We start from the raw sequence: 20,264 nt of genomic DNA on the forward strand, positions 1-20,264 counted from the left end.
CACTTGCATCCGTCTCAACCTTCATATCGTGACACAAAAATATAAATATAATATAATATTATATATAAAATGTGTGTGGGGGTATATATTAATAGAGAGAAAGGCATTTCTTCTCAGGGGGGAGGGGAGTAATCAATAGGAAGAAGGATCTGAGAGGGAACATGGACAAAATTAATGGAACTTTTTCCTGGTTCGGCCCTAAATTTGGGCCAGATTAAATTTCATCTGTACAAGTTGGACAATAGGGATGGGGAACATAGATCCAGTACCCTTAAACGCAATTAGAACTTCTATTCCAACCATTAAAACCATTTTTTATCTTGAAATCTAGGGGCTTACCCAAACAATAAACTCTAATCACCTAATTTTTAACCAATAAAAACTCCCTTTTCCAATGTTGAAACTTAGGGGCCAACCCTAACCCTGAACTTAACCATCAGAAACAAATAATATGTTCTCTAAACTGATCCTCCAACCCCCAATAGTTAACCTCACCTAAAACGTCTTACATTTAGACAGATTTTTTTATTAAAGTCTTTAATTTATTTATTCATTTTCATATGGTTCATTTACGTGATTCATTTACGTATGATTCATTTTCATGAGATTCATATTCAAGTGATACATTTTCATGTGATTCATTTACATGTGATTCATTTTCATGAGATTCATGAAAATTATTTTTTTTTAAAGTGGCAGAATTCATTTTTAACACAATATATAGATTAAAAAATATATATAATTTCTTTTCCATTTTTTTTTATACAACTGATATTTTCTCATAGAATGTTAAATACATATAGAGAAATATATACAGAATGAAGGACAAGGTTTTGTGCCTGTGCCACCTCCCACACCAAGTGGGAGGTGTTGGGTTGGGTTGGGTTGAGTGTTGGGTTGAGTGTTGGGTTGAGTCATCCCCTAACCTAACCCTGCCTGAGCCTTTTTATTAAAGGTGTTTAATTTAGTTTGATGTGGTTTAGTTTGTTAGAATGTGAATTTATCCGTTATATGTAGGCTAGCTAACTGCGTAGTTAACTAACGTTAGTCAGCTGACAAGAAAAATATCAGACTTTTTCCTCATCCCCTGCCTGTCCAAACCCTGCCTCCTCTACATCAGATGCCCACGATGTTGAGACCAACTCGACCAGTGAAAGTTCCCAAGTGACATTTGAGTCATCCCAGCCCATTTCAATCGGTGTGCAATCTTTTATAGATGATGACAGCCAAGCGCAGCGAGTTGAGTCTTCTCCCGTCCCTGCGGCTCTCATCCTGACAAGACAGTTTAAATCAGCTTGGCTACATGAGTTCGCCTGGTTACGTTATGACAAAGGGAAAATGTACTGCACCTTTTGTGCTAAAGCAGGACAAGATATTGCTGGTAAAACAGAGTTCATTACCAGTTCGAGTCATTTTAAAAAAGAAACCGTAAAGAAGCATGGAGACAGTACAAAACATGAGAACGCCAGGGATTGTGTCATTGTTAGGTCTGCCCCTTGTGCCACCCCAATCGTGAAAGCAGTGCAACGTGCTAGTGATAAAGTCACTGAAAAAGAGATGAGGGAATTGAAAATAAAATTCAATGCAGCCTACATGACTCTGAGCCTGAATAAGCAGGAATTGAATAAAAAAGTGAAAAAAAGAAACAAATGACTGCACATTTAAGTATTTACGGTAATATGATTCAAGATGGGGGCAGCACTGCCACTGTTGGGCCCTTGAGCAAGCCCCTTAACCCTCTCTACTCCAGGGGCGCTGTATCATGGCTGACCCTGTGCTCTGACCCCAACTTCCTAACAACCTGGGATATGCAAAGAAAAGAATTTCACTGTGCTGTAATGTATATGTGATCAATAAAGACTCATTATTATTATTATATGACGTACTGAACATTGCACATATTGCACACTGTGTCTACTACTTTTATCTACTATCCACAGTCCAAAGGCTGTGGAGCTAGAAGGCTACGTGTGCGAATGACAAAAGATTTTAAAAATAAAATAAAAAATTTATCAATACATGAAATTAGATTACACAATGTAGTTGAGGTTTACATGAATAAGCAGAAATGTAATCATGCTTATCTTTCCTATAGCACAAATGAAAAGCCCTCTCTAGATGAGCAGATTTGTCAAATGAAATGTTTTCCTTCTTATCCACTGCTACAGTAAACTAAAGAGTAGATATTCAAATTACACTGCTAAATATGACTAGCGTTAGCTACGTGTAGTAGTGCAAAATAGTCCATCAAATGTATTAGCAGGTGTAGCCTATACACGAGTCCACTATTGGTCATATCACTATTGAGAACATGCCCCAAATTCATTGCTTTAGTAGAACTTAATTGTAAGTGAAATGATAAATTGTAATGTCCTTAGTATTTGTGCAGTCTACAGGTCCTCTAACACTCTGTTAAATGAATAAATGTAAATGTACTATGAGAGAGATAAAAGTAGTAGACACAGAGTGTTTAAAAGCGACTACCTTTATGTTTTCCAAACAGCCACAACATAGTGTTGTGATGCAGGAGAACCAGACCGCAGCGCAGGAGCTACAGGAGGAGAACCCCTCACAGACATGGAGGAGGATGTGGTCGAACAGCCAGGATAATTTTACACCATAGAACAGTTAACCTGGTTCTTGGAGCAGATTTTAGTACAAGATGATGTCGTACTAACAAACTACTTTCCGGATAGAAAAAAATTCATAAAATCTGTGGAGCACACAACAACAGGTGAGAATCTGGGCGTGCTGTCACCAACGAGACGCTTCAGATTGGGGATATGGGCATCAGAGGCAGGGTTTAAGGAGGTGAATGAAGCAGGATCAGGTAACAGTTTAAACAGTTAAACTGTTTTCTAGACTTAACAAAAGGAAATCGTAACGTCTTGCTAACTAACTACTTCTCGGGCAGGGAAAAAAATAATTCAATCTGCACAACAAGCAATAAAAACTGAAAACCTGGGCGTGCTGTCACCACGGAGACGGTTCAGACTGAGAAAATGGACATCAGCCGCAAGAAAAGCTATAATATGAATAGCACTGTGGACATTTGCACACTATATGACTACAATGGACTTGTAGTAGAACTGAAAGGGTTGGGGTTTTCTGGGGTGGGGGTGGGGGGTCTGAGGGGGTTCTTCTCTCTTCTTCTTTTTAAAAAATGAAAATAATTATTTTAAAAATGTAGATATGTAAATATACCAAAACTGAATACATTAAAGGTGTCTTAAAGTAAAAAAAAGTCTCTCTCGCTCTGTCTCTCTCTCTTGCTATCTCTCTCTCTCTCTCTCTCAGGATTGTGGGTAGTGGGAGGAGTCGAGAGTTTTGCGGCACACTTTTGAGAGTTTGTTACTTTTAATCAATTTCTTAGTTCTTTTTTAAGATTCATGTAAAAAAAAAAAAAAAAGATTAATCTTAGACATAAAACTTCTTTGAGCGCCGACTTCGGTCGGAAAACTTTGACAAATGGGGTGAAGGGGAGATTTCTCACGCTTGACTCTGAGACATGGATTTAAACGTACACCTGATGACTCCGTATCTGTGGAAGATGTGCTGGTTGCAGTCAGTGAACAGGTCGGTGGTCAAATATCCAGTCAGCTTGTAGGATGAATAAAGCTGTTGTTGTTTTTCTCGCTGAGGTTCAGATGGTAGATGACCTGGTTAAATGCGGACTCGCGATTAATGACACGACCTGATTCCACTCGGTCTGAAAAATCCGGATATCAAGCACGTTATGTCGTTTCGGCGATTTACGAACATGATTCTGAATCAACAACAGGATCCGCTCATCTGGCTGTAAAGCTGACTAATGAAGGCAAAGATTACACAATCTTTATTAGTTCGGATCATATGCTGTGTTTTTTGTGCGGAGAACTAGGACATGTCAGACCGTCTAATCTTCAAACAACCGAGCGACATGCCAGACAAAATAACCATAATAATAATAATAATAATAATAATAATAATAATAATAAACTTCATTTTATAAAGCGCCTTTAAAGCAGCTTCTCAAAGCGCTGTACATAAAATCACAGTCCACAGAAAAATAAAACAAATAAAGGTTAATAAGAATAAAAATAACAACATTAATACTAATAAAAATAATTATTAAACAATTGAAAAAGACATCAGCAGTCGAATGCAAGTTTAAAAAAGTGTGTCTTGAGAAGAGCTTTAAAAATGCCAAAAGTCTGGGCTTCCCTGAGTTCAGGAGGAAGAGAGATCCAAAGTGAAGGAGCATAGACAGAACCATCTCGTTCCATATGTTAAAACAGCACCTAAAGGGAATCCTGATGCAGGAGATGTAGAAAATCATGATTACAACGAGGAGCGGGTAAGTCAGGCAAGTAGTGGAGAAACATTGACTCAGACAGTAAATGAACATGATAAACCATCATAAAAAGAACAGACAGAAATAGAAACTAATAAAGGAGATGGTGAAAGTGAAGCAGCTGTAAATATTTGTACTCAGATGTCCACCATGAGTTCAGAGTATGCTCACTCTGAAAATGACTCAGATGTTGATCTAGAGAGCATAGAGAGTTGTTCTGATATGGATGATGCTGAAGGAACAGAGTCTCTCAGTGCTAGACTGTACACATTAAAGCAAATTAATGACTTTCTAGATGAGACTAAAGGAGCTCGGAAACCACAAATTTAGACTTTTTTCCCTGATTTAAAGCGCTTTTTGGTGTCGTGTAAAATGGCGATGAATAAAGCAACTGACGAAGAGCTTAGCATTCAGAAGCTTTATCACTTCAGGAAAATAATAACAAAGGTAAAAGTCATGATTAACCATAAAGCGAAGAAGGTTTGAATATGTTGTAATGAAGAGAGGAGATAATGAGACCTGTGTTGCGATGTCATTCGTCATTTATTCAATAGTCAGCATCATGGCATCCTTAAACTTATTATCTTTGAACATTAATGGATGTCGTGGTGCTGAAAAATTATTCGCTTTGTTCGATTTTTTTAGTTGGAAAAAAGCAAGTGTAGTTTTTCTGCAAGAAACACACACACACATATATGGACAATCAGGTGCAATGGCTCAGTGAGCCATGATTCAAACGTGAGTGCCGGAGTAGAAGTTCTTATTTCATCGGATTTACAAATTCAAGACAGTAGAGCTGAAGAAATTATACCTGGCAGAATGCAAATTATAGAATTTACACTTTGAGTTACCGCAATCTCTTATTAATATTTATGCTCCGAATGATGGGGCAGAAAGAGCTTCTTTTTTAAAAAAAGTAAAAGACGTTATTTCAAAAGTTTCGCAGAATAGAATAATAATTTTAGCTGGTGATTTTAATTGTACATTTGATTACACTATGGATCGGAATCATGTTGAACCTCATCCAAATTCGTCTGAGACTCTCAAAACCGTTGTTCAGTTTCATAGTCTTGTAGATGTATGGAGAGAAGCTTTCCCTGGCAGTAAACAATATACATGGGTGAAAATGAATTCTAATACAGTTTCCGGTGCACGACTCGATAGATTTTATGTTCAGATGAACGACAGAGGAAGATTTTCCAATAGTGATATTTCGCCAACACCATTTTCGGATCACCACTATATTGCAGTAACTATGACCATAACGCAGAGTAACACATATTATAAGATTTGGCTTTTAATAATAGATTATTGCAAGATAAAGTTTTCGTACAATTAGTTGCTCAGTTTTGGGGAGAGTGGAGAGAGAGAAAATCACAGTATAATACTTTAAGCCAGTGGTGGGATATTGGAAATGTACAGATCCGGCTCTTGTGCCAACAATACACAAGGAGTCACCTGACTGAACTAGGAAAAGGTTAAGTTTTTGGAACAGCAGATTCTGAAGCTAAGCAGCTCCATTAGTGATGGTGAAGAGATGGAAACTGCAAAAATGCTTGACGAGTACAACATGATTTTGAAAAATTTGTATGAAGAGATAAGTCATAGTACATCCATACTGGGAAGATATCTTCAGTTAAACAGCATGGATTCTTCAACAACTTTCTTTTTTTCATTGGAAAAGAACATCAGAGAAAAAATAATATAAATCATCTTAAATTGTTAAATGGGAAAGAAATAACGGAAAAGAATTTTTTTTTTTTGCAAACTCTATGTTTTTATGAAGAATTATATACTGCACAACCATGTGACCTTGGAGCAATTAATCTGCTTTCAGATGGACTGCCGCATCTTGGACATGAAGATAAAGCAGAGCTGGAGAAACCTTTGTCCTTTCAGGAGTTAACGGAAGCTGTCCAGCAGCAATCTTCGGGAAAATCACCAGGATTGGATGGCTTGACTTCTGAAATGTATAAAGCCTTCTGGTCCCTCATTGGTCAGGATTTGTATGAGGTGTTTCTCGAAAGCTTTGAGTCAAATATCCTACCCATCAGTTGTAGAAGAGCTGTAGTGACTCTTTTACCCAAGAAAGGAGATCTTGGTTTATTGAAGAACTGGCGACTGGTCTCTCTTTTAGGAACTGATTATAAAATATTGTCTAAAACTCTGACAAATCATCTTAAAAAATCTATAGCGTCCATCATCCATGAAGATCAGTCCTACTGTGTACCCTAGCGATCTATATTTCACAATCTTTTTTTGTGCGGGACATGGTGTACTTAACGGAACTGCATACATTAGATCTTGGTCTTGTGTGTTTGGACCAAGAAAAAGCCTTTGATAAATTTGACCATGAATACCTGTTCAAAATACTTGAAAGATTTGGCTTTGGGAATCAGTTTATTTCATGGATAAGGCTTCTTTATAAAGATGTCTATAGTATGCTGAAAATAAATGGAATTTTGACCAGACCTTCTTCTGTAGGTAGAGGTGTGACACAAGGGTGTAGTTTTTCTGGTCTCTTGTACACGATTTCCATTGAGTCAATGTTGAGGATGCTGAGAGAGAAGCTGCAAGGATTTACAGTTCCAACATCTCACCTTTCAAACACAGCAGTGGTGAAACTGACCGCGTATAAAGATGACATCCCAGTGATCATTAGATCTGAAGACGATGTTAAACATCTTACCTCATGCCTCAACATCTTTTAGAGTGCTTCTTCCGCACGGATCAATTGGGGGAAAAACTGACACTTTATTGTTAGGCCATTGGTCACACCAAAATCCACCTCAGCTTCCACATCAGCACCCTTGGAATAAAGAGGGGGTTAAGATACTGGGGCTGTTCTTTGGGACTGAACAGAACATGAACAAGAATTGGGAAGGACTTGTAGAAAAAGTGACAGGCAAGCTCCAGAGATGGAAGTGGATTCAAGCCCAGCTTTCCTACAGAGGCAGGGTGCTGGTGGTGAATAATCTAGCCACCTCAATGCTGTGGCATCGTCTAACCGTGTTGGACCCTCAGAAAGAGCTTTTGTCACAACTTCAAAAAGCCTTTGTAGACTTCTTTTGGGGTGGTCATCATTGGCTTCCCCCCCTGGGGTACTGTGTCTCCCTACAATTGATAGCGGTCAGGGATTAATTCATTTTGCCTCTAAGGTGAAATCCATGAGGTTGCAGACTGCCCAAAAACTGCTTTACTCATCGGACTCTCTACCATGGATTAGCTTTGGCCTTGCCATTGTACGTGGAAAAAACAAGATGGATTTTGATAAACAAATGTTTCTGATTTCGGGAAATGTGGTAAAAGACATGTTTAAGATAAGGTTTTATGAATCGGTTCTTGAAGCTTGGGGTTACTTTAAGTCGGAGCGGAAAGAACATTTTGGTTTTGATGAACCACTTCTGCACAGTCCTTGGTTTTCTAAAAAAATGCATTATATCCAACACTGAAATTTCTAACTTTGTTTTAGCTGGGATAACTAAAGTTGGAAACCTGTTTGACTTGTCGAATAGAGAATGTTTTTCAGTACAGAATCTAACTAGAAAAATTACTGGTAGATCATAGAGAATAGTCGGGAACATATTAAAGGATTTGAAAACATCTTTTCCTGCATGTTTGTGGGATAATATATAACCAAGTTTATGTCCGGTGGTAACACAAAGGTCTTTTTTTCCAGAAGTGTACATAACTCCACAGGTAGCTCAAATTAACAATGGAGACAATGTAAACATGTTGTTATCCTTTAAAGGCTTGCAAAGTCTTCCGTTTTCCATGGTGAACAAACAAAATGCATATATTTCCTGTGTAAAGTCTGACTTTGTCAGACATCTAAGGGGGAGGAGGCATACAAAATGGAGGACTCATTTCTTGAAGTCGGGAGATAATGAACCTTAATGGCGGTTATTGTATAAGAACTTTCTACCAAAAAAAGTCTGGTGACATACAGTGGCAGATTTTACATTGTGCATTACCAACAAAAGTGTTTTTGTTTAAATGTAAATATGCACCGTCTCCACTGTGTACTTTGTGTGATGAACTCGATACTGTGTTTCATGTCTTTTGTGAATGTTGTAAACTATCTCCGCTCTTTAATCTATTGTATACAATGTTTTGTAGTTTGGGGATCATTTTCTTGAAAACAGGGTTTATTTATGGGGGTAGATATTCTCGCCACAGGCAGGAAATCTGTACCTATTCGAATTTTTTGGTCGGTCAAGCAAAATTAGCCGTTTGGAAGGCTGACAAAATGGGATCAGAAGGGAAAGAAGTAAACATGGTTAAATTATTTAAGGCCTTGGTTGAGTCTAGGATTAGATTAAAGTATGAATTTTACCAAATGAATGGTGATCTTCCGATGTTTGAGAAGAAATGGTGTGTAAACAAAGGGGTGACTTATAAGAGGCGAGAATCTCTTTTTCAATTGGTAATGGTCGTTAAAACAATGTGTTCTGTATGTTAAGGTTTTTTAATTGTAGAATAAATTATATTTTAAAAGTCAAAGTCTCTCTCTCTCTCCCCCTGCAGATGTGTTGTTATCTCTAGCATCCCTGCTGGTGCCTCTGCAAATTACACCTGCAACATGAGGGGTCGTCATGTGAACATCATCATTCCCAATGTTATCCAGGCTCTCACGCTCTGTGAAGTGGAAGTCTATGGGGTTCCAGGCTACACTTTTATATCCAGTTCACAATTTCATATACATTTGAAGTCAAATTAAGTTTTACAACAGCTGCTAAATATCAACATTGCTAATTTTTTTTAGTGCCTGTTACTAAGAGGGCATTTCTGAGATTGAAGTTTAACATCAGTGAGTATCTTATGAACCCTGCTGTGAGGGACAAAATTATTCAAAAGGTTTGTGTTCATGACATGTATGGTAGATTCATAAATAAATAAATAAATAATACAAATTTTTCATCATAGACGATATCTACCAATGCCCAGCCTTCAGTGCGTCAGATCTGTTGGACTACAGAACCAGAGGTGGAAAATGAAACTTAAAAAACGGTAGGAAATATCAGTACTACTACTGCAATAATAATAATAATAATAATAATAATAATAATAATACATCTACTTCTACTGCTAATAATAATAGTAATATAGCGATAAGAGGCAATCTGTCCAAACACTCCCTGCATATAGCACTCCCAGTGGCCAGTTCTTGTCAAGATTCATAGAACAATAAAGAGACCATATGTGAACATACTTATGCATATCACATTTTGTGATGATGGCTCAATGCTAGTTGTGTAACCTACCTGCTGAAAGCTGACTGGCAGAAGGCAGACATTTTTGAAGTAATTCAGTTACAGATTAGCAGAAAGTGCACAGCAAATTCTGCTCAATTGGCATTTTGGTTCCTGAGAAACAGCTATTTGAACTTAACGCTGACCCTTATAAACATGAACAGCACGCCCCAGGTAGCCAATTTGAGCGAGATTGCATTGGATACTAGGAGGTCCATCCCTGAACTTTCTATTCAAGTTTTGTGGCAATAACCTAATGGGAAACTTTTCAATTATCTGATATCTGATTGGCCAATGACAGGCATGTTTTTTTTCAGTAATTAAGTCATCATGAGAATCTATTATAGATTAGCACATACGGTATATCTACCATATCAAATTTCAGCTTGATCAGACATACAGTTCCTCATAAACAGCTATCTGATCTTAGCTCTGCTCCATTTGTATGACCAAATTTGGCACATAGCAAAAAATGCTAAACTAACTTTTGTCAACTAGTGCTAGGATGTTTGGCCTAGCTTCAGAAATTTGGTGACAGTCCTCATTAATTAATTTTTGGTGTGATGCTCAATAATTATCAAAAACATGTTGACATTTGTAAACAGCAACATCTCACTTTCCTGGGTAATGGGAGGAAGTACTACAACCCCAATTCCAAAAAAGTTGGGACGTTGTGAAAAATGTAAATAAAAACAGAATGCAATGATTTGCAATCTCATAAACCCATATGTTATTCACGGTAGAACATAAAAAACAAATCAAATGTGTAAACTGAGGAAATGTAGCATTTAAAGGAAAAAAATAGGTAACTTTGAATTTATGGGCGCAACACGTCTCAAAATAATTTGGACGGGGCAACAGAAGGTTGGAACAGTAAGTGTTACTAAAAAGAAACAGCTGGAGGAACATTGCGCTACTAATTATGTTAACTGGCAACAGGTCAGTAACATGATTGGGTATAAAAAGTGTATCTTAGAGAGGCAGACTCTTTCAGAAGTAAAGATGGGCCTCTGTACACCAATCTGCGAAAAACTACAACTACAATTTGTGGAACAATTTCAGAATAATGCTCCTCAATGTAAAATTGTGAAGGCTATGACTATCTCATCATCTACAGCACATCATATCATGAAAAAATTCAGAATCTGGAGAAATCTGTGGCCCGAGTCTCTTTCCATAAATCTTAAATAAACACCTCCTTATAGATAGCTTCACCATATCAACGACTAAAAGTTTTTATTAAAGTAGTATAGCACAAATCTGTTTATTATTAGACTTTGATTATGTGGAATGTTTGCCAGAGAAGTCTCTGTGAATGATTTGCTATCATAGAAAGGATAACTTATTACAATGAGCACATTAATATAAACCTGAGATATGAATTGCAACCTTCAGACCTTCTGACCTATCAGATTCCAGAGTGCAACAGCAGTGTGATATAATTTGTATTTAATACACTAAAATGTCTATTAATAGTTCCATGAAATTTGCAGAAAATCGGTTTACTGTTACTTATTTATTAATTCATTGATTTATTTATTTTACCTGAGTGATATTACAGTCAAGAATTTTGTCATTCTGACTTACAGGTGGCAGAAATATATCTGAAACAAGAAGAAGAAGAAGCGGAAGAAGAAGAAGAAGTGTTCAAAGAACAAAAAGAAAGAAAAAACATCAAATGTGTGAGGTTTGGGTTTAGCACTTGAAAATACTAGCTAACTGATGTTATAGGTTTATTAATTAGAAGTACTAGAAGTTTTTTAGTTTGTTTGTTTGGGAAATGTATCCATGAAAAATTATTACCACAGGGTTTGTACAAGGTGCTTGAATTTGGCATTTGGAAATTTAAGTACTGGAAAACCTTGAAAATAGCCAATTTTTTTTTTTATGTTAAAAAAAGTGGTTAAAAAGTGCTTGAATGATAAAACATCAATAAATAAAAAATAACAATCACTTTAAAGGGTTTATTTTCAAAAGAACACGAATACAATCCTTTCACTCAAAATATGACTCCCCGCTGCAGCCCCTCCTCCTCCTCCCGTTCACTCATTCATTTTAACAGGGACAGCTTTGGTCCACCTCTCAGACCCCTTTAGCAACTTTTTTTTTTTTTTTTTTTTTTTTTAAAGCATCTAGCGACATATCTAGCGACTTTTTGGACAAACCTTAGCTACTTTCCATAGAAGATAATGGCCAGTACTGCGCGGCGAGTGCGAGGTCCTGCTTTCAGAAACAGAAAAAATGTCCAGAATGTCTCTGAAACACTTCAGCCTATGATTAGCCATGGATTCCTGGGAGGACACTGTAGCAGTCTCTGAGGATTTCTTCTCATCACTCCACTGTAAAAACAAACAAACAAAACAAACAAACAAACAAAAAAAAAAACCAAACCACTAAATGCTAGCTTCATCTTCTTTTAATTTGATTGTCAGTGCTCAACTCAAACCAACAGCAGAATTATTAATAATATCAGGAATGATTGTGTCTAAAATCAACCACTGATTATATCCCACTTGTTTGTTTCTAGATTGTATGATTTATTTAGCCAAATCTAAACTCACTTCTCCATTTGTGTAACTGGATACTCAGGATAATAAAATTTCACTCTCGTTTCCATCCACCCCCATTTTCTACATCTCCTATCATACAGGAACCTTGAGCGTATCCCAGAGATCATAGGGCACAGGACAGGGTACACCCTGGACAGGGTACCAGGCCATCGCAAGGCACACTCACATATACATTCACACACCCATTCATACACTACAGACACTTTGGACATGCCAATCAGCCTACCATGCATGTCTTTGGACAGGGGGAGCAGCACAGGGAGAACACGCAAACTACACACACACAGGGTTGTGGTGGGAATCAAACCCCCAACCCTGGAGGTGGGAGGCAAACGTGCTTAGCACTAAGCCACCGTGCGCCCCACTCTGGTCTTTTTAATAAAAATGTGACACACAGAATAGCACAATGTGCTATCAAATTAATAGTTGGTGACTGTTTTCTTTATAGTGTATATGCACTGTAAATGACTTCTTATTTAAAAACATAAATGTAACTGACATGCTGCTTTATTAAATCATAGCAACTTGAGCACCTGCCTAGCCCTACTCTGAATATGAGGAACTTTCCTACACAACTATTGACATAACTAATGGTCTGCACTTTTTTTAACCTGAGCAGTGTTTCCCATTCACCCATTCTCACACCAATGGTAGCAGAGCTGCCATGCAAGGTGCTAACTTGACATCAGGAGCAACTTGGGGTTCAGTGTCTTGCCCAAGGACACTTCGAGTCATGTGGGCCAGGAATCGAACCTCCAACCCTACGATTAGACAACCTGCTCTACCACCTGAGCACAGCCACCAACTAGATAACTAGATGTTTAAGTCAGCTTATCCCATTCCTTCATTTTCTTGTTACATATAGATTAAGTCTCTTAAGTGTTTCCTACATGTATATATTTTTTTAATTTGCATATGTCTACCAATATGTAAGCCAATGCATATGTTTTACACTACTAATACAAAATGTCCCAGTGAGGCCTTCTACACCCATCAAAATATTGCCATCTCACTGTTTGACAGAATAAAATATAGCAATGATGCTTTAGAATTAGATAAATTAAGTTTCTGCAAAATATGAATTGAACTATTCATTTAGAATTCAAAAATTACATTAATGACTTTTGTAATGACTACTGTGTATCCCATGTAGCACACTAACCCTAATGTGCATGACCGCATGTACTATGTTGCAATAATAATAATAATAAAATGTATTATTATTATCACCAAATAATCACTTCACTGGACAGGAGTGTGATGTAACGACACAGGACAGTTAGCAGGAAGTAAGCGCAGGAGCGCCGTCTTTATTGATAAACAAACTAACAGAACACAAGAAACACGGTCTATGCTGAACAGGACTAGCTGGATCAACCATGGAACTACAGTCTAGGCATTACTCGAAAACAGAACATGGAACTGAGACCGCTAGCATGCTACACGCATTCTTACACAGAGCTAAAGCTATACTCCTTAAACACTACTAACGTTACAAACTATAATACTGCGCGAAGTGCGCAGCCGCACGAGGGGTTTAAATAACCAACATAATTAAACTAAAGCATAGACACCTCGAGAAATAAAGACACACCCTCGAACATAAGCCAATACCTGGACAGGAAGTAAATCAAAACAAACGAGCCGCGCGTGTCCATATGTCAGGGTCTCGTGCACGCGCGCTCTGCAGCAGTCTTTGCGCTTCGACGCCACAGCGCCATCCACCGGCGGAAGCGTAACAGATGTAAAAACAGATTTAAAAACATTGAGTCACTTAACACAGGTCAACTGTTTTCTATTATACAAGCAGCGTGTGTGTGTTCTGTTTCATTTTCTTTTCAGGGATAAACATACTGGAGGATTTTTTGTTGATCTGGCACAAAATTAAATGGAACTAAGTTACATTAAAAAGGGGGAAACTTTGGGTACCAAGGTTATAATTTATAAACTAGGGAACATTGAGTGAGAGAGAGAGAGAGAGAGAGAGAGAGAGAGAGAGAGAGAGAGAGAGAGAGAGAGAGAATCGGCATGTGGTCTGCGCCTCTGTAGCACCGCTGTTCTACAGTAAGTGCTGAGGGGGAGACCTGAATGTCGGGCTGCCAGATCGCTTCATTTCAACTATAACTATTAACTGGATGGGGTGGGGTTAATATTTGACTAGTGCATAAATTACACCTAATACGTCTAGGTCACTAGTTACTATTAGCTGTAATTTAATCAAAAAAGAGAACCTAGTATGTTTATTAGAAACCAACCAAAATCACTCCAAGAGTGAGACATGTAAAAGTCCCTGAAGTTACAAAGGAACCCAGGGTAACTTCTAAGCAAACAAAGGCCTCTCTCACATTGGCTAATGTTAATGTTCATGAGTTCACCATCAGGAGAACACTGAACAACAATGGAGTGAATTACAGTGTTACAAGGAGAAAACCACTGCTCTCCAAAAAGAACATCGCGGCCCATCTGCAGTTTGCTAATGATTACGTGGAAAAGTCTTTTGGAAAAATGTTTTGTGTGGAAAAATATAACCTTTTGGTTTAAATAAGAAGTGTTATGTTTGGAGAAAGCAAACACTACATTCCAGCATAAGAACCTTACTTATAAGAACCTTTCAATAATTGATGGAACAATGAATTCTGAATTATAACAGTGAATTCTAAAGGAAAGTTTCAGGACATCTGTCTGTGAACTGAATCTCAAGAGAAAGTGGGTCATGCAGTAGGCATCAAGCCTAAGCACAAAAAGCACATAAGGTCCTACCAAAGTATGGTTAAAAGAGAATAAAATTCATGCTTCAGAATTTGCCAAGTCAATGTCCTGACCTTAATCCAATAGAAATGTTGTGGAAGGACCTCAAGCAAGCAGTTCATGTGAGGAAAATCACCAGCATTCCAGAGCTGAAGCTGTTCTGTACTGAGAAATGAGCTAAAATTCTTACAAGCCGATGTGCAGGACTGATCAACAGTAAAAACAGGGAAAATGTTTAGTTTCGGTTATTTCTGACCAAGGGGTTCACACCATATGCTGAAAGCAAAGGTTCACATAGGATCACATAATAGAAAGAAAACATTCTACACACCGTTATACCACCAGCAGCAGTCTGGACTGTTGACACAAGGCAGGTTCATGCTGCTGATGCCAATGTCTGACCCTATCATCTACATGTCACAACAGAAATCAAGATTCATCAAATCAGGCAATGTTTTTCCATGCTTCAACTGTCCAGTTCCAGTGAGTCCACGCCCACTCTAGCCTCAGGTTCCTGTTCTTGGCTCACAGACAGGAGTGGAATTAATATGGTTGTAGCTTATCCACCTCATTTGGTTAGACATATTGTATGTTGCAAGAGGGTTTTCTGCTCTCCACACTTGTAAAGAATTATCATTACCATAGCCTTGCTGTCAGCTCGAACCAGTCTGTCCATTCTCCTCTGTCCTCTTTCATCAACAAGGTGTTTGTTTTTCTCCACCATTCTGTGTAAACTCAAGAGATTGCTGTCTGTGAAAATCCCAGATCAGCCGCTAAAATTCTCAAACCAGCTCGTCTGGCACCAACATTCATACCATCATCACTGAGATCACTGAGATTCTGATGTTTGGTGTGAATGTTAACTGAAGCTTACTGAAATACTTACCTGTATCTGCATGATTTTATGCATTGCGCAGCTGCCACACGAATTCGTTAAGTTCTTTTTCAAACACATCCTGCAGAAGCAAATAAGATCGGCACTCCAGCTGCTTTGAGTAGCCTAATGCAAAATGTATTCAAAATACTATTTTTCCTAAAACAGATCATTAAGAACTCCAAAACACCTGAAAGTGGATTCAAGGCACTGTATACAGTGTTACCACCACTGAAATCACCATTTAATTACATATGCTTCAACAGTTAAAATATATCATAAATAAAAAAATACATTATTATTATTATTATTATTATTATTATTATTATTATTAATAATAATAATAATAATAATAATAATAATAATATGTGTAATTTATATAGCTCCTTACTCATAACCAGTGTCGCTTTACAATTACAATGTTTCAACAAAACATGGAACATGCGGTAGACTAGATTTGAGAAAAAATATGATTTATAGTTTACAAAGAAATATTAAATTTCTCATCAAAACACGATTTCACTGCTTATGCTAAGCTTAATTTACACAAGTTTCTAATTACAAGATTGAATTATATAAAGTGAGCGTGATCAATTCATGTAGTATTAATGTAAACCCATTACATTATGAAATCTTGTGGGGATGTTGGCACTGACAGGTACTATAACAATAGTATTTAAATTAACATGATTCAAAGGTGTGTGATAGAATAGCACAGTGTTTTAATAAATTCAATGCTAATGAATATTAGGTGCTATTATTAATGAATATTATCCTGGTGTCTAATATTATTTTTTGAGAACAGTTTCATATTAAAATACAATGAATCTGCACATTTTAACAGTTCAAATGGAGAAGTTATTAATGTTTTGTCACAGTAATGATTCTGTGTCTCATTGCCAAAAATGAAAACCTCTTAACTCTGAAAGTCAATTAAACAATGTTTGAAGGAGAATCTATAATAAATGCATCATCAGATGACTAAAGGGAATGCTGGATGATCCGTCACATCAGTTTTAGCCTGACATTTTTGCTTTTGCGTCACACATTTGTACAACAGTTTTGATGAATCAGACATTGATTCATAAATCAGTTATCTCGCTGGATAAAACCTATACCTATATTATATATGTATATATTTATGTATGTATAAAATGTAAATGGAAGCTTTTTGCTTCATGTTTTTTTTTAAACTTTTCTGTAGACTGTCGTTTGAGTCAAACTTATTTGCATTTGAAGAACACAAAGTGCATTTGCCTTTTAAATAAACTAAATAACCATTTAGTGATACACCAAGTGGACAGCTCAGAGTTTAAAGGGTCAAAGAAATGACTTTCTGATCTATGTCGAAGAAGGTAAGAAATTCTGATTTCAAGTATCAAACAGATTTCAAGTATTTTTAAAAATCTCGTTTTACAGTACACTATGATTGATTTAATATCACTTGTAAATTGTCATCATTTAAAAAGACAATACCTTTTATAGATTAAAAACACAACCTATCAAATGTTCCTATAATGTATATTTTTTGCGCAGGGATATGCACTTTCTCATTGCAGTCGATTCTGACCCATCAGCAAGGTAAGAATACAGTATAGTAGAATACAGAAATACACACACACACACACACACACACACACACACACACACACACGCAAATGTCTGAGACCACATTGAAAATCTGTTTTTTTTTTCTCTTACATTTTGAAATAAATTGGTTTTAGAATTTATTCATATTTTAAACAAAGAAAGTAAATGTTTAATATTTTGGATATATTTTTTTTTTTCTTTTAAATTCTGCAACTGTAAACATTAAGAAACTCTGAATCTCTTGTAAATATTTTAAAGATTGTACTTTTTTATTTATTAATTTTGTATTGAAGTTGTAGTCAATAATACAATTTCGAATGAAAATTCTAAAATTAAATAATAAAAAAATGCAAAATAGAAACATTTTCCACTAGTGCTCTCAGACTTTTGGCCCCGACTGTGTGTGTGTGTGTGTGTGTGTGTGTGTGTGTGTGCGTGCGTGCGTGTACGTGTGCATGTGCATGTGTGTGTGTGTGTGTACGTAAACAAACTATTAATGAAAATAAAATTTTGTGTAAGATAAATGAATGAATAAATATGTTCTCTTCTCCCCTCCAGTCGATGTGGCCTTAGGAGGAATAGCAGTACAATCTTCTTTACACTAACAATTATCCTGCTTACTTTGCTATCGATGACAACAGAGCATCTAACATGAATTTCAACTCGTGTGATTACGGCTGCTCCTAACGCCATACAGACTTCATATGAATCCATAATGAACTTTTTCACACTATCTGTTGTTACCCAGATGAGGATGGGTTCCCTTCTGAGTCGGGTTCCTCCCAGTCTTTCTTCCTCTTAAAACATCTTAGGGAGTTTTTCCTCGCCACCGTCGCCACTCAGTGGCTTGCTCAGTTGGGATAAATTCGCACCTTTAATATCTGTATACCGTGTTGATATTCTGTAAAGCTGCTTTGAGACAATGTCTATTGTAAAAAGCGCTATACAAATAAAATTGAATTGAATTGAACTTATGTTTATATCCAAAATGCTCCACTGTGTGTAAGGGGCAGGGGAAACTGGTGCAAGCTGTTCAAAAGGTTTAGTTTAATTTAAGTTTGTCATTATATGCTGTACCTGCGCGCTTGCAGTGTAAATTCTGTCGGAAGTGACATGTTAGTAACGAGGACACGTTGCTGGTCACGCGCGGTGTGACGCGCTGATACAGAGTGTAGCGCGAGTAAGATCTGTAATGTCTAATTCAAACATTATGATCAAAAGTAAAATAATGTCTAAAGACACCGAGGAACAGAAACCACAAGGTGCAGTGAAAGTGAGTTTTTATTATTAATTTAGGACTATATATATATATATATATATATATAGTATTTATGCATTATTTTTTTTTTATAGATGCACAAAAAGCACCGAATTAAACTATAGTCCTAAATTAATAATATATATTCTGGTGTGTGTGTGTGTGTGTGTGTGTGTGTGTGTGTGTGTGTGTGTGTGTGTGTTGGGTTCTTTTCTGTTTTGTACAAACAGTTGTGTAAAGTTTTACTGTGAAGTTTATATTTGTTACACTCAGTTTGTGGACTTTATATTAAATAAACAAAAACAAATGGTACTGAAAGTTCGCTCCACCCCGTACGATTAATCAAAAAAATAATTGCCCAACTAATAGTAATAATAATAATAATAATAATAATAATAATAATAATAATAATAATAATAATAATAATAATAATAATATTAATAATAATAATAATAATAATAATAATGCTGTTAAACAGTTCAGAAGCTCCGTCTATCGTCCTTGATACGTGAAAACTAGACAATGCACAGTAATAACACTGATGAGCTGCGTTATTATTATTATTATTATTATTATTATTATTATTATTATTAATAAGCTCATAGCAACACTGATGAAATACACATACAGTACAAAAAAACCACACACACAAATAGAGAATGTGTTTAGCATTTTGTTTTTACATCTGCACATAATTTAGTCTGCACATCGTTTAGCAGCTGATTTAGAATTAAAAATGTCATGTATAAGTCTACATAATGAGTCTTTATTGGTCACATATGCAGTAGAGCACAGTGAAATTGTTTTCTTCACATACCCCAACATGTCAGGAAGCTGGGGTCAGAGCACAGGGTCATGATATGGTGACCTGACCTTCTGATCAGTAAACCAGAGCCTTAACCTCTAAGCCACCTCTGCCCCAGTGGTGAGAGAAACATGAATGTTCATAGCATCTATTACTTCTTACCCCACTATTTGCCAAATAATACAAATATAGACTTATAAACACCGCTATTAAAAGCTTAATAAGAGAATACTGCAATTTTTGGGAAATTGCCGTTCCCGAGTTTGGCCACACGAGGGCAGTCATGTTCCATCCAGCACAACACACGACGCCTAAAACAGAAGGTAGGTTGTAGGTATTTTACTATTACTACTACTACTTCTAATAATGACCTCAATCGAAGTAATTAAATACGTAATGAACATTGTTGTCTATATAGCTGACCTCATTTTTCTACACAGCGAGTTAAAGGCGCACAACTATCAGAATCCCAGTTCATAATTGTGTTTGATTGGCCAAGTAGAATAAAGTGTGCGAGGAGTCCGACTCTTTTTGAGCTTATTGGACATTACGCATTGCTGTAATTATCTCATTGGCACTACTTAATTGCTCATAGTTTATTTGACGAATGCAACTGCTGCGACATATTTTGCCAATCTTAAGCTCAGCCGTCATTCTGGAGGCGCAGTTTTGGTTGATGCATGACATTTAGGTTCAAACACAGTGTGTACATCGACTGTAACACAGATAGTGAAAATGGAAATGTGAAAAGAGAAGGCCAGTGATTAGAGAGAGAGAGAATGGGGAAGAAGAAGACGTTAGCAGGTGAAAAGCAGTGCCTAGTGTTTGTTTTAG

The 20,264-nt window shown here is 36.8% G+C and overlaps 1 long non-coding RNA gene across 1 annotated transcript; it reads left to right on the forward strand.

Annotated features, from left to right (window-relative positions):
- Positions 1 to 3,288: 3,288 nt before the first annotated feature.
- Positions 3,289 to 12,919, forward strand: LOC128629704 (uncharacterized). Its single transcript, XR_008394082.1, has 3 exons — positions 3,289 to 3,576; positions 6,171 to 9,343; positions 11,175 to 12,919. It is a non-coding gene; the product is annotated as an uncharacterized LOC128629704 (long non-coding RNA).
- The last annotated feature ends 7,345 nt before the right edge of the window (positions 12,920 to 20,264 follow it).

Source organism: Ictalurus punctatus, unplaced genomic scaffold (genome assembly GCF_001660625.3).
Source record: "Ictalurus punctatus breed USDA103 unplaced genomic scaffold, Coco_2.0 Super-Scaffold_100, whole genome shotgun sequence".
NCBI classification, from domain to species: domain Eukaryota; kingdom Metazoa; phylum Chordata; class Actinopteri; order Siluriformes; family Ictaluridae; genus Ictalurus; species Ictalurus punctatus.